At 38.4% G+C, this 12,368-nt stretch overlaps 1 protein-coding gene across 2 annotated transcripts in view; it reads left to right on the forward strand.

Annotated features, from left to right (window-relative positions):
* Positions 1-11,431: 11,431 nt before the first annotated feature.
* CCDC178 (coiled-coil domain containing 178) overlaps positions 11,432-12,368 on the forward strand; it is a 239,951-nt gene continuing 239,014 nt past the window's right edge. For both annotated transcript variants that reach the window (XM_079943528.1, XM_079943530.1), the window contains exon 1: positions 11,432-11,506. The gene's annotated coding sequence lies outside the window, so the exon portion shown is untranslated. The remainder of the gene's footprint in view (positions 11,507-12,368) is intronic.

Here is a 12,368-nt window from a genome sequence, read left to right on the forward strand (position 1 = left end):
AGATAAAGCCAGTGAGAGTAAACAAATAAATATAGTGTTCATAATTACTGGAAGAATATCAGTATATTTGCACTGTTTACTGCAAAGAATGTGTGAATGAATCATGGCTACTGAAATGATTTAAGGTAAAGTTGCTTAATATTTTTATGAGAATATGAAAGAACAGGAAAGTAGCACATTAATTCATAGTCTTATCAAAGCCATTAAAATAACACGGATACAAACAAACAGCATCTTACAAAGATAAAATCTATAAATACATACAACTTATTAGGTTTTAGAAGAGCAGATGCTACTTTCTGTCACTGACTTTAAGGCTTTAAATTTTGTAGGTGTTGGCTATGAGTCTCTAAGTTGTCTAAATGCTGACTTTTGATATTGTTTGTGGATTTGGGCAATGGGTGGCTGATTTACATGCCTAATTCCATTAAAAATATTTTTCTTCAAATAAAAACACTGGATAAACTAGGAGAAGATCTTTGTAACGCATATTAATAACAAAGGACTATATCTAGAACTGTTGATTAAAAAAAAAAAAAAAGCACAACCCAGCATGTATTTCCCCATGTTTATACTCTAGACATACTCTAGTATAATTCACAAAGAAAAGTATAAAGGAATCTTATAGAAGACTTAGTTACAATAGGGCAAATATTTGAAAAAAACAGAAATGGTCATCAACAGGAAACTGAACAGAATTCTGTACAGCAGTGAAAAAGAATGAAATACAGCTATATGTAACAACAGATAAATCTCAGAAACGTACTAAACAAAAAAGTTGTAGAATGATTTGTAGGGTATAATATCATTCATATAAAGATGTAAAACTCTAAACCAGTATTGTAGAGTATATTGTTTTGAAATACATATGTAATAAAAATAAACTGAAACCATGGGGATTATATATTTGATGGTTGTAATTTCTGGTGAGGGAAGAAGGGAACTGTGACCACTGAGGAATACACTGGAATCTGAATGTTACTGTTAACCACTTACTTCTTAGGCTGCATTGTAAGATGCAAAGTTTTTTTTTAATATTGCTATGCAATATTTCACAATAAGAATATTTAAAACAAACAATTACAAATAAAATCATGAGAGGAAATGGCTAATATGAGAAGGTTTTCTGTCTAGAAAGATAGGTAGCTCAGAAATTTTGTGTTTTAAACAAAATTTGAGGAATATAGTGATTTGCCAAGATGCCAGCCTACGAGTGGTGAAACAAAAGGAATTCTACGTGTCATATGCTATTCAGGTTTGGAAACAAGCAAAAATTCTAAATGAAAACTGAAACAAAGCCAATGCCAAAAAGCATGACTAGAAGGAGGGGAAGGTGACAGTCCCAAACCAAATCTGTAGGATTATAAGCTGATTGCTGATTTTTTTTCATTCACGCATCCTTTCATTTTCAACAAGACCTTTTGGAACCCCTCCAATGTGCCAGGCATTGTGATAGATCTGTGCTGTCCAACATAGTATCCACTAGCCATATATGGTGATTTAAATTGAAATTAATTAAAATGAAATACAATTAAAAATCTATTCAGCAGTTACATTAGCCACATTTCAAGTGAATAGTGATTCTAAGTGATCATGTGGCTTAGTATAATGCTTACCATTTTGGACAGCACAGATTTGGAACACTTTTGTCATTGTAAAAAGTTCTATTTAATGGTACTATTATAGATGCTAGGACGACAGCAATGAAAAACCCAGACTCTGCATTTTAATGGAAAAAAGAGGAAATAAAGGAAACGATTATAAACTTGTAATATATGTTAATAATGAGTCATTAGAAGAAAATATAGTAGAGTAAGTGGATAGAGAGTGAAGGGGATGATCTGATGCAGGGATTTGCATAAGGAATCATAGCAATGGAAGGAAAGGCATTTCCATTTATTGGGAGGGAACTGAAAAGAAAAAAATGTGTGGCTTCATAAATGCCAACAGAAACAACTGTTTTAAGAAAAGAGCACAAGAATTTTACAATTGTAATCAGAAGCAATAAATCAGGAAGGAGAATGTTATGAGCTCCCTGGCACAAGTAGAGGGATAAGACAAACCAGTAGACGGATACCCTGCATTGTCAGAACAGGAGGAGGCCATGAAGGGCACAGATTTGTTTGGTGATATTAAATTAGAATATAAGTCTGATTCCTTCTAATTCCTCTCTGAAGCAGGGGGTGATATTTTTCAAAAGAAACAAATTGGAAATAGACAGTTTAAGAAGATGTTAGGTTTGAAACAACTGATGTCTAAACTTTTTTATCCTAAAATTAACTCTCCCTTACCTACCCTTCTTATGACTCTATTCCTCCTCATGACCCAATTTCTAGAACCAAATTATTCATTGTTTTCCAACTGAGTGGAACCATTCCAGCTTTAATAACCTAGCCCAATTCAAAAATCATATCTGTAATTCTTTCATCCCCTCTTCCAGTAGCCTATCTAGTAATGTAGCTCATGTCCTGTCTTCTCAGGAATCTGTTTTTTGGTAGTAGTGCACTGATAAATATTTAATAACCACATCTCAAGACAAAAACAAAAACGGAAATAAGACCTGATTTGTGGCATTTGCTGATTTTCATGGTATAAATCTACTCACCATGGTTGATTTCAAACTACCACGTGGTCTCAACTGACTTGCAAAATTAATGAAAATTTAACAATCAGCTTTCTGGCAAGACCTGTGAAGGGCAAGTTAACAAGCTAGTCGGCCGTGGTGAAAACAGCCTGAGGGTTTCTGGCAGCAGGGATCAGGCCCAGGCTGATAGGATGCTTTGGATGAATGACAGCTGGAATGCTCTAGACCTTTTTGTTGTTATTTTCTGCTCTTGCATTAGGGCTGGTTCTAGAGTTAATTATTTACAATTACTCTTTCTGGGCCATTCTTAGCTCATTCCTGCTTTAGGACTTTTGCATCTCAGCTCCTCCTGGATGACTCCTCCCTAAGATCTTTTGGCACATTCTCTCAGTTCATTATACTCAGCCGTCGTTTCTCAAAGAGGACTTCTCCCTGATACCCTCTTTAAAATGGACTCCCTCCCACCTCCACGCTGTCTCCTCCAATCACTGCTCTGCTTTGTCCCACGTGTTATGGTATGTTTATATTCATAATCATTGTCCAAAAATTTTTCTAAGTTCCATTGTGACATGTTCTTCTATATAGTTTATTTATAGTTTATTTCTTAATTTCCACAAGCATGAGGATTTTCTAGGTATCAGTTTTTTCTTTTCTTTTATAGCTTTATATATTGTAAGCTTTTTATTTCAAGATAATTATAGATTCACAGGAAGTTGCAAAGAAATATACAAGGGGGTTTTCTGTCTGCTTCACCCACCATCCCTCAATGTTAGCATCATAAGTTACTATAGTACAATATCAAACCACAAACCATAGAGCTTATTCAGATTTTACCAGTAATACAGGCACTTATTTGTGTGTGTATATATAGCTCTATGAAATTTTATTACACGTATAGCTCTGTGTAAGCACCACCCTGATCAAGATACTTAACTGTACATCATCATAACACTCCCTGATGTCACCCCTTTCCCACCTCTAGCCCTAGACAACCAATGATTTGGTCTCCATCTCTATAATTACGTTATTTCATGAATAAAATGGAATATGCAATACAAATCTTTTTGAGATTGGCTTTTTTTCACTCAGCATAATTAATATGGGGTTCATCCAAGTTGTTGAGTGTATAGAGACTCTGTTCCTTTTTACTGTGGGGTAGTATTCCACACTACAGATGTATACAATTTGTTTCACTATATACCACAGAAGGTCATCTGGGTAGTGTGCAGGTTTTGGGTAGTATGAACAAAGCTCCTAAGAATATTCTTGCATAAGTTTCTGAGTGAAAATAAGTTTTCCTTTTTCTGGGATATATGTTTCAGAATGCAACTGCAGGGTCATATTGACAAGTCATTTTTAGTTTTAAAAGGAACTGCTAAACTATTTTCCATAGTAGGTATATCATCTCACACTCTAACCAGCAGTGTATGAGTGACCCAGTTTCTCCACATCCTTGCCAGCATTTGGTGTTGCAACTATTTTTTTGATTGTTTCAGCCGTTCTGATGGGTGTATAGATATCTCACTGAGGTTTTAATTTCTACTTCTTATTGCTGAGAATAGGTTGTGGGTTCTAGCTCCCCACTGGATCTTCACTGACACCTCCTTCACCGGGAGAGGTAGGAGTGCCTAGTCATTGCTTCAGACATGGATGCCACTGACACCACAGAGAGGGTGTGGCCTCATTACTGCTGGACTGCAGTACAAGTTGAGACTCACTATTAAGCTTGCTCTGAGGCCACCTCAGTGGGGAAGACAAGAGGTACTCACTAGTGCTGTTGGGAGGTGTGGAAGTCCAGTCTCCCCACACAGTATCCACTGACGCTGAGATGGGGGAGCATTGCCTCCAACCAGTGGGGATGGAAGTCCTGGATTCCTACAGGACATCAGAGTCTTCTGACATTACCCCAGCAGGAAATTGGGGTGCCTCGTTTCCACCTAGCAAGAGTGGAAATCATCTAGGCTCCTCACTCTGCCTTTGTGGGGTCAGTTTTTTCTGTGGTGTTTGGCTGGAGTGGAGAGGTTATTATCCAAATTTATTCTCTCTTGCTAAGCTGCCCCTATCCTGATCCCTTGGCTAGAGAAAGCAGGCTTTTGTCAGAGCGTTATTTGGTCTGCATGCATTGGCATATCTGGATTTCTGGTTTCTTTAGCTTCAAGTATGGGATGTATCAGACAAAAAGAAAATCTTGGAAACTCACCACCTCATTGTTCCTCTGATCTCAAGGTGCCTAGCCAGTCTGCCTTCGTCTCTCCACCTTTCAAAGTCTTATGATTGTTTTATATATAATGTCCAGGGTTTTTTGTTGTATGTAGAGGAAGGAATAGGGATAACTACATTCACTCCATCTTCCTGAAAGTGGAGGTTGAGCACACTGAATTTTATGCTTGCTTCTGTATTTTCTGTATTGTTATATTCAAGATAGTTTTTTTCCTGAACTTTTTCACTAATTCTTTCTTCAGTCTTGTCATACCTGCTTTTAAATTGAACCAGTGAGTTTAGAATTGCAATTACATAGCAGTTTGCAGTTCATGGATTTCTAACTAGCTTCTTTTCAAATCTGCAATATCAATTTACATAATTTTTAGTTCTGAAATTTAAAATGTTGATGTTATATTTATAAACATGTTAAGCGTAGTTGTTAGGTGGTTTATATCTGGTAATTTCACACTCTGGAGTAACTTTGGATCAGTTTCTGCTACCTTTCCTTTTCTGTTGACTTGTGTTATCTAGTCCTTTTGTGTGCTGGGTTCCCTTTGAGTTGTGCTGGGTAAGAATCACCTTAATTCACTTTCATCACGTGAGATTTTGAGGCCATTATTGCAATCAAATTACACTGGTAATTCTCTCTACCTCTGTATATATTTGACTTGGTCCATAATAAAACACATTTTAAAAAAAAGGAACTGAGGGAATGTAAAGAAGAGATGACAGCAAGGTTTAACTTTATCATATGAAACAATGTAGGTTCTAGAATTCCCAAAGGGCTTTGAGCCCACAGCTTCAATGATGAATACTAAATTATCTAGTACTCAGGCCCAGTGTCTGTTTAAGCTAACAGCAGAGCAGGGGATCAAAGATGCCTCTTTAATGAGAATTTTTATATTTCGTTTTCCTAAATAGGTTCATAGAAGTCATCACAGGAAAAAGAGTATATTGTTGGTTTCCTTACATTTTAACATAATTTAGTATTGATTTTTACATATATAACTTGCATACTATTAGAAACCTATCCTGACGTTACCAGTTCTTGAGTTGACAATTTTTAGTGTAATTAAAACTATTTTTGATTCATGATAGTTAAATGTTTTTCTTTTTAATTAGGTTTCAAAGGACTGCAAACAATCATGCCTGAAAATAAGATAATTTCTTATTCTTCCACTGGAGGAGAGCAAACAAAGAAAGGTAAGTTTATCCTTAAGTGATTTTCTTTGAAACTAGGTCAAAGATAAATGTGACTCAGGTCACTCACAGAAGACAGTTGTAAGGACAGTAGTGTTCTCCAGGACCAGGGGTCACAAAACCATAATTTACTGGGATCAGGAAGGTGAGGTAAGCAAAAGGAGTAAATCAGTTTAAGGAAAACCTACTGTATTGGATTATAATCAATTTCTTATATAATTACTACTGAACTACAGTATAAGCAGTACCATAGGTAGGTAGTACAATGGTCTGCTGGAGTCAGCTCTTACTAGCTCATGTGAGCCAATTGTATACATCTCTTCTCAATTCCACTCCATTGACTGGTTGAAATTGGTGGTATGGTGACAGGTAGTTATTAAAATTTTACCAGCACACCACTGAAGAGAAACATACAAAATGAAAAATGAAAAAAAAAATACTTGTATAATTCTATTTTAAAAATTGTATTAGATTTTACCACATTACTTTGCAACTTGGGCCCCTTTTGCATCTTTTATTCTGCAACATGTTAGCAATATCATGTCTTTGCCTGATACAGAACAGAGGTCAGTAAATTATAGCCCATGGGCCAAATCTGGTCAGCAGCCCTTTTTGTACAGCCCAAAAGCTAAGAATAGTTTTTACATTTGTAAAGGGTTGTAAAAAGAAACGAAAGAAACAAAACAAAGACGAATATGCAACAGAGACAGCATGTGACTCACTAAACCAAAAATTTTTACTACCTGGAACATTATAAAAAAAAGTCTACCAATCCTTGGTATAGAATTTTGTCTCAAATACTTAACTGGGAACAATAGTCTTCATATGAGTTATCCATTGCTGCCCTAAGGCCATGTAACAACCAACCACAAAAAATGCAGGTACATAGAGCATCATAAACATTCATTTTAGCTCACTTGTACTGGGTGGTTCTCAAGTGGGCCCAGGAAGGCTCACTCACACAACTGCAGTAAGCCACAGGCCAGCTAAGCATCATTACAGATTTTGCTCATTTGAGCTGGGCCTTCACAGGCCTAGGGTGTTGGCTGGCCACACTGACTCAGCCCTGCACCATGTTGTCTCTCATACTCTTACAGCAGCCTGACCTCGTGGTGTACGAGGGGGAACAGAAGGTCACAAGGCCAAGGCTCAGAACTGGCACCCTATCATTTCTGCTATATTTTATCAGCCAAAGCAAGTCATAGGCCCAGCCTAGAGTCAAAAGGCAAGGGATTAGACTCCACCTCTTAGTGGTAGATGCTGCAAAGTCACATTGCAGAAGGAGGTGAACACTGGAAGGAGAAAATTAGTGGGGCTATTACTGCAATCAAAGCACTACAGTCTCATTTGGGCTATAAAAGAAAGCAGTCATTTAGTATTCCAAACATAGTTGAGGATATCACACAATGGATTTCATGTAGGATTACGAATCTTGCGTAGGATTTTTAGTGGCTTAGCACCACAGTTACTTTCAGAATATTTCAGTAAGTTTGTTTTTTAGCTCTTTATTCATTCTATCAATATTATTTGACAAAATTGATGTTATTTCATTTTCACAGATTTTGTGTAGTGATGTTTAAGCAAAAACTTCTCATGTCTGGAAAATGACTTCAACCTCAGATTAGGAAAATGCACTAGGTTTCTCACATAAAACAATTTTCCCAAAGATACAATTTGGAGAGAGATAGGATAATCAAATTATACTTGTGCCTATCTCATGTTTAAATATTTGAAAAGAACTATTGAAAATTTTTGGATTAATTATAATGTTAATTAAAAACTAATAGTTTGTTCCAAGACTTCAGAGAGCTGAGCTGGTGATTTCCCTCTGAATAACCTGACAAAGACTCTTTATTTTGTACTGGAACATAAAATGACCAGTCCATACTGGATTGCAAGCAAAAGCTCTTGTGTGTGGTACATTAGGAGAAAGTTAATCATGTTAAACACGACAGGACACCTACTTTCCGTCTATGCAATGGAGAAATATACAGTCAGATAAAACCACACATCACATTATACAGTGGAATCTAAGGGTTCTTTGATATAGGTTATTCCTGCAAATGCATACAAAATGGAAATACATCTGGCTGGCTAACTGTGTGGAAAATAATATGGTTAATAAATTGTCTTTTGAAATGTACTTAGTAAGTTCAGGATATTTGTATTTAAATGACATTAGGACCAATATTTGGAACGCTGGCATAAACAGTGATTATCAGTTAAAATTAATTTCTATCTCTTTGGCATCATACCATCATTAAGCTCCCTATCCTCTTTGTAACACAACAACAAATACTATAAAGAACATTCAGCTTATCAAGCAAAGCATTGAGATGTCCATGTTCAAACTACAGAAACTTAGCAGTCTTAGCAAATTTTAAACTTTTAAGCCCAAAGCAATCTTTGCTGGATGATGTATTGAACCTAATTACGTACCAACCTTTGAAAAGGTTCGTCATTAACATCACAAGAAGACAACCTCAGATCTTATTTATTAACTTCTACCAGATGATATTCAACATAATAATACTCTTCTTCACGTCAAAAATAAATCCTTTCCTTATATTGTGTAAATCACCCTGCAACTACTGTGGTTATATCAAAATTCTTATTATACTATAAATAAGCTTAGCAAACTGGATGATTATTCTGTGCTCTCAGTTGAAATAAAAAATAAAACAAATTATTAAACTTTCCAATTGTTCTGTAGAGTCACAGCCATATCTTAAACATGCTGACCAACAGTATTTTCACATGACTCCTATTTACAAACAGTTAGCTCTGGGATACTAATTTCTATTACAATTAAAAGTACATTTTTACAAACTTACCGCCTGTAATATTTGGATACTCAGGCAACATATTCACTAAAGTGCATTTCATGGCAGCATCACTTATTTACTTGTATTAAGATACTGATAATGCCTTAATTTTTCTATGTATTGTTTTTCATAATGCATCCTTTCCATGTAAAAGGCAGAGACTGCATAATATTGTTTTTTTAGAGAATAGCACCTTTCTATGTTGAAATAGGAAATATTTCATACATGTAAAAATATCTGTAAGGTATATGTAAAGAACAAACACTGACAAAATCGAGTGTCTGTGCACTCATAATGCACATTAAGAAACAGTACAGTGTTCTCTCATCTCTTCCAAATCACATTTAGTTTTATATATTATATGTAAATATGCTAATATACCTTTATTATAGTTTTACATATTTAATCTCATAAGTTTAACTGTCATTAATTCACTAATATTAGACAATCTGAAAATGAATTAATATTTTTACTTTCTTCTATTGTTTAGTCTAGATCCTTTAGTACTCTGTTAAATGTAGGCAATAAAAATGTGCTCACTTATCTCCCTGTTCCTGATTTTTAAGATGAGACTTTTAATGTTTCACCACTAAATATGATTTTTTTAGTATTTTTATAGTTTACTATAAACTGTGAACATGTATTGAATTTTATTTATTTCATTTGGTTAAACTTTACATGTATTGATACAATATTGTTAATAATGTTTTATTTTTATATCCTCTGTATGCAATATTTCTGCTTTACATTCATAAGTTGTATTTGTTTCTTCTGTTTCTTCTCTTTTGTCTTGATCAATTTTGCCAGATGTATTCATTGGTGCTATATTTTTCAAAGTGGTAGTTTCTCACCTTTTAAATAATCTCTAGGGTTGTTTTCTTGTTGTTGTTGGTTTGCTTTCTGTTAATTTCAGATATTATTGCCCCCTTATCTTCCTTCTACTTTCTTTGGGTTTGTTTTCCCATATATTCTTAATTTGGATGCTTAAATCACTAATTTTCAGCCTTTTTTCTTTTCTAATATAAATTTCTTAAAGTTACAAATTTCCCTTCACATATCATAGAGATAATAAAAAGGACTGGATGTCAAATCAGACTCACATGAAAATTGACTCATCATGCAGAGATTCACTCAGCATGTGTAGCTTTATTCAGTGCTGGTATCAATAATACTGTATTTAACTTTAAAAACTTGAATTATAATTCATACGCTACCATAGAAATTCACCTCTTTCAATTGGGTATTTTCAGTATAATCACAAGGTTGTGCAACCATCACCATTATCTAATTCCAGTACACTTTCATAACCCCAAAAAGCAGCCCTATACCATTAGCTGCCACCCCCCCACCCCAGCCCCTGGCAACCACAAAGCTACTTGCCTTTCGGTAACATCGTGGGCCTGGTGGGTGTCGACCAGTTCCTGGTGAAGACAGGCACCATAACGACCTTTGAGCATGCCCACTACACGCACGTGATGAAGTTCAGTGTAAGCCTGGTCTTCAGGCTCGCTGTGGAAGCCAAGAACCCGGCTAACCTGCCCAAACTGGTCAGGTGGAGGGGCTGAAGCTGCAGGCCAAGTCGGATCCCAGGGAGCAGTGCATCATCAAGCAGTCGGGGAGCACATCACTGCAGGTGCCGTTGAGCTGCACCTGGTGATCTGCCTGAAGGACTACACTTGCATCCCCTATCAAGAAATCCAACCATGTCATCTGGTACCGTGAGACCGTCTCCGAAAAGTCGAATGTGCTTTGCCTGTCCAAGACCTGCAACAAGTGCACTCCGTTGCACATGGAAGCGCGGCCCTTCCCCAATGACCTGGCGGTGGACAGCAGGAGCGCGGTGTCCACCCACCAGGAGGTCAAGTATTGGCCTGGCCAACTACCTGGAAGAGAAGTACGAGTGGGATGTGGCCTAGGCCCGCAAGATCTCGTGCGCCGGCACCAGCCCCGATATCCCCACCGACATCACCAGGGGTGTGCAGTCCCTCAACGAGATCAAGTACAGCGTCGTGGCCGGCCTCCAGTGGGCGCGCTGTGCCAAGAGAACACGCGGGGCGTGCGCTTCGAGGTCCTAGATGCGACGCCGCCCGGGATGCCACTCAGATCGCCCCCACCGTCCGCCCGGCGCCGCCTCCACGCCGCAGGCTGACAGCCAGCGCGGGTTCCTGGAGCCCAGTACCTTGCGGAGAGCCGGGGTCAGGAAGAAGTGCTTGGTGGCGTCCTGTACAGAAGCGGGGCCGCGTCTTCGAGGAGTCCCGGGTGGCCCGCACCCCCATGTCGTGAAGGCCTACCTGCCCGTCAGCGAGCCCTTTGGCATCACCGCCAACCTGCGGTCCCACACGCGCGGGCGGCCAGGTCTTCCCCCGTGTGTGTGTGTGTGTGTGACCACTTTCAGTCCTGCCCAGAGGCCCCTTCGCCAACACCAGCGCCCAGCCAGGTCGTGGCGGAGACGCGCAAGAGCAGAGGCCTGAAGCAAGGCAGTCCAGCTGCACAACTTCCTGAACAACTCACGGAGCACCATCTGCTCCGTCGTGAGTGACTGCAGCATCGAGCCGCGAATTCTCCTCAAGATACCGCGAGAACGTCCGGACGCAGTGATGCTCCGCCTACGGGATTTTAGGTTCCACTCGGTGCCACCTCTCAACGTTAACGCCTGATAACACTTTCTGCTGACATTTATATCAGGACTTCCGAGGTAACAGAATTGCCCTCACAGCAGGGATTTATTTGGCAAGTGGAGGGTGTGGGGAGGGGGGATGGGAGACCGTTTTGGACTTTTCATAGAAATGAATTGATAAAATATTTGGCATTGTGTGTCTGCCTTCTTTTAAACTGGAATTCTGTCGAGATTATTTTTTTGTGGTGGAGTAATATTCCATTGGATGTATATTCCACATATTGTGTTTTGTTTTTTTTTTTTTTGCCGTACGTGGGCCTCTCACCGCTGCGTTCTCTCCCGTCGTAGAGCATAGGCTCCGGACGCGCAGGCCCAGCGGCCATGGCCCACGGGCCCAGCCGCTCCGCGGCAGGCGGGATCCTCCCGGACCGGGGCAGGAACCCGCGTCCTTTGCATCGGCAGGCGGACTCTCAACCACTGCGCCACCAGGGAAGCCCCCCACATATTGTTTTATAAATTCATCAGTAGATGGGTGTTTGGGTTGTTTCCACTTTAGGACTATTATGAATAATGTTGTTATGAATATTCAAGTACAAGTTCTTATGTGGACGTCTATTTTCATTTCTGTTGAGTCTACACTTTGGACTGGAATTGCTAGGTCATTTGGTAACTTGATATTTAACTTTCTAATTGCCAATTTTTTTCCAAAGCAGCTGCAGTGTTTTATGTTCCAAATGGCAATGTATGAGGATTCTAGTTTTTCTACCCCCTTGTCAACACTTATTAAATTTTGTTATTTTTTTAAACTTTATTATAGCCATTTTAGTGGGTGTGAAGTGGCATCTTATTGTGGTTTTGATTTGCATTTCCCTAATCACAAATGATGATCAGGATTTTTAAATATGTTTACTGTCACTTGTATGTGTTCTTTGGAGAAATG

This window comes from Stenella coeruleoalba, assembly GCF_951394435.1.
Source record: "Stenella coeruleoalba genome assembly, chromosome: 14".
Taxonomy (NCBI): domain Eukaryota; kingdom Metazoa; phylum Chordata; class Mammalia; order Artiodactyla; family Delphinidae; genus Stenella; species Stenella coeruleoalba.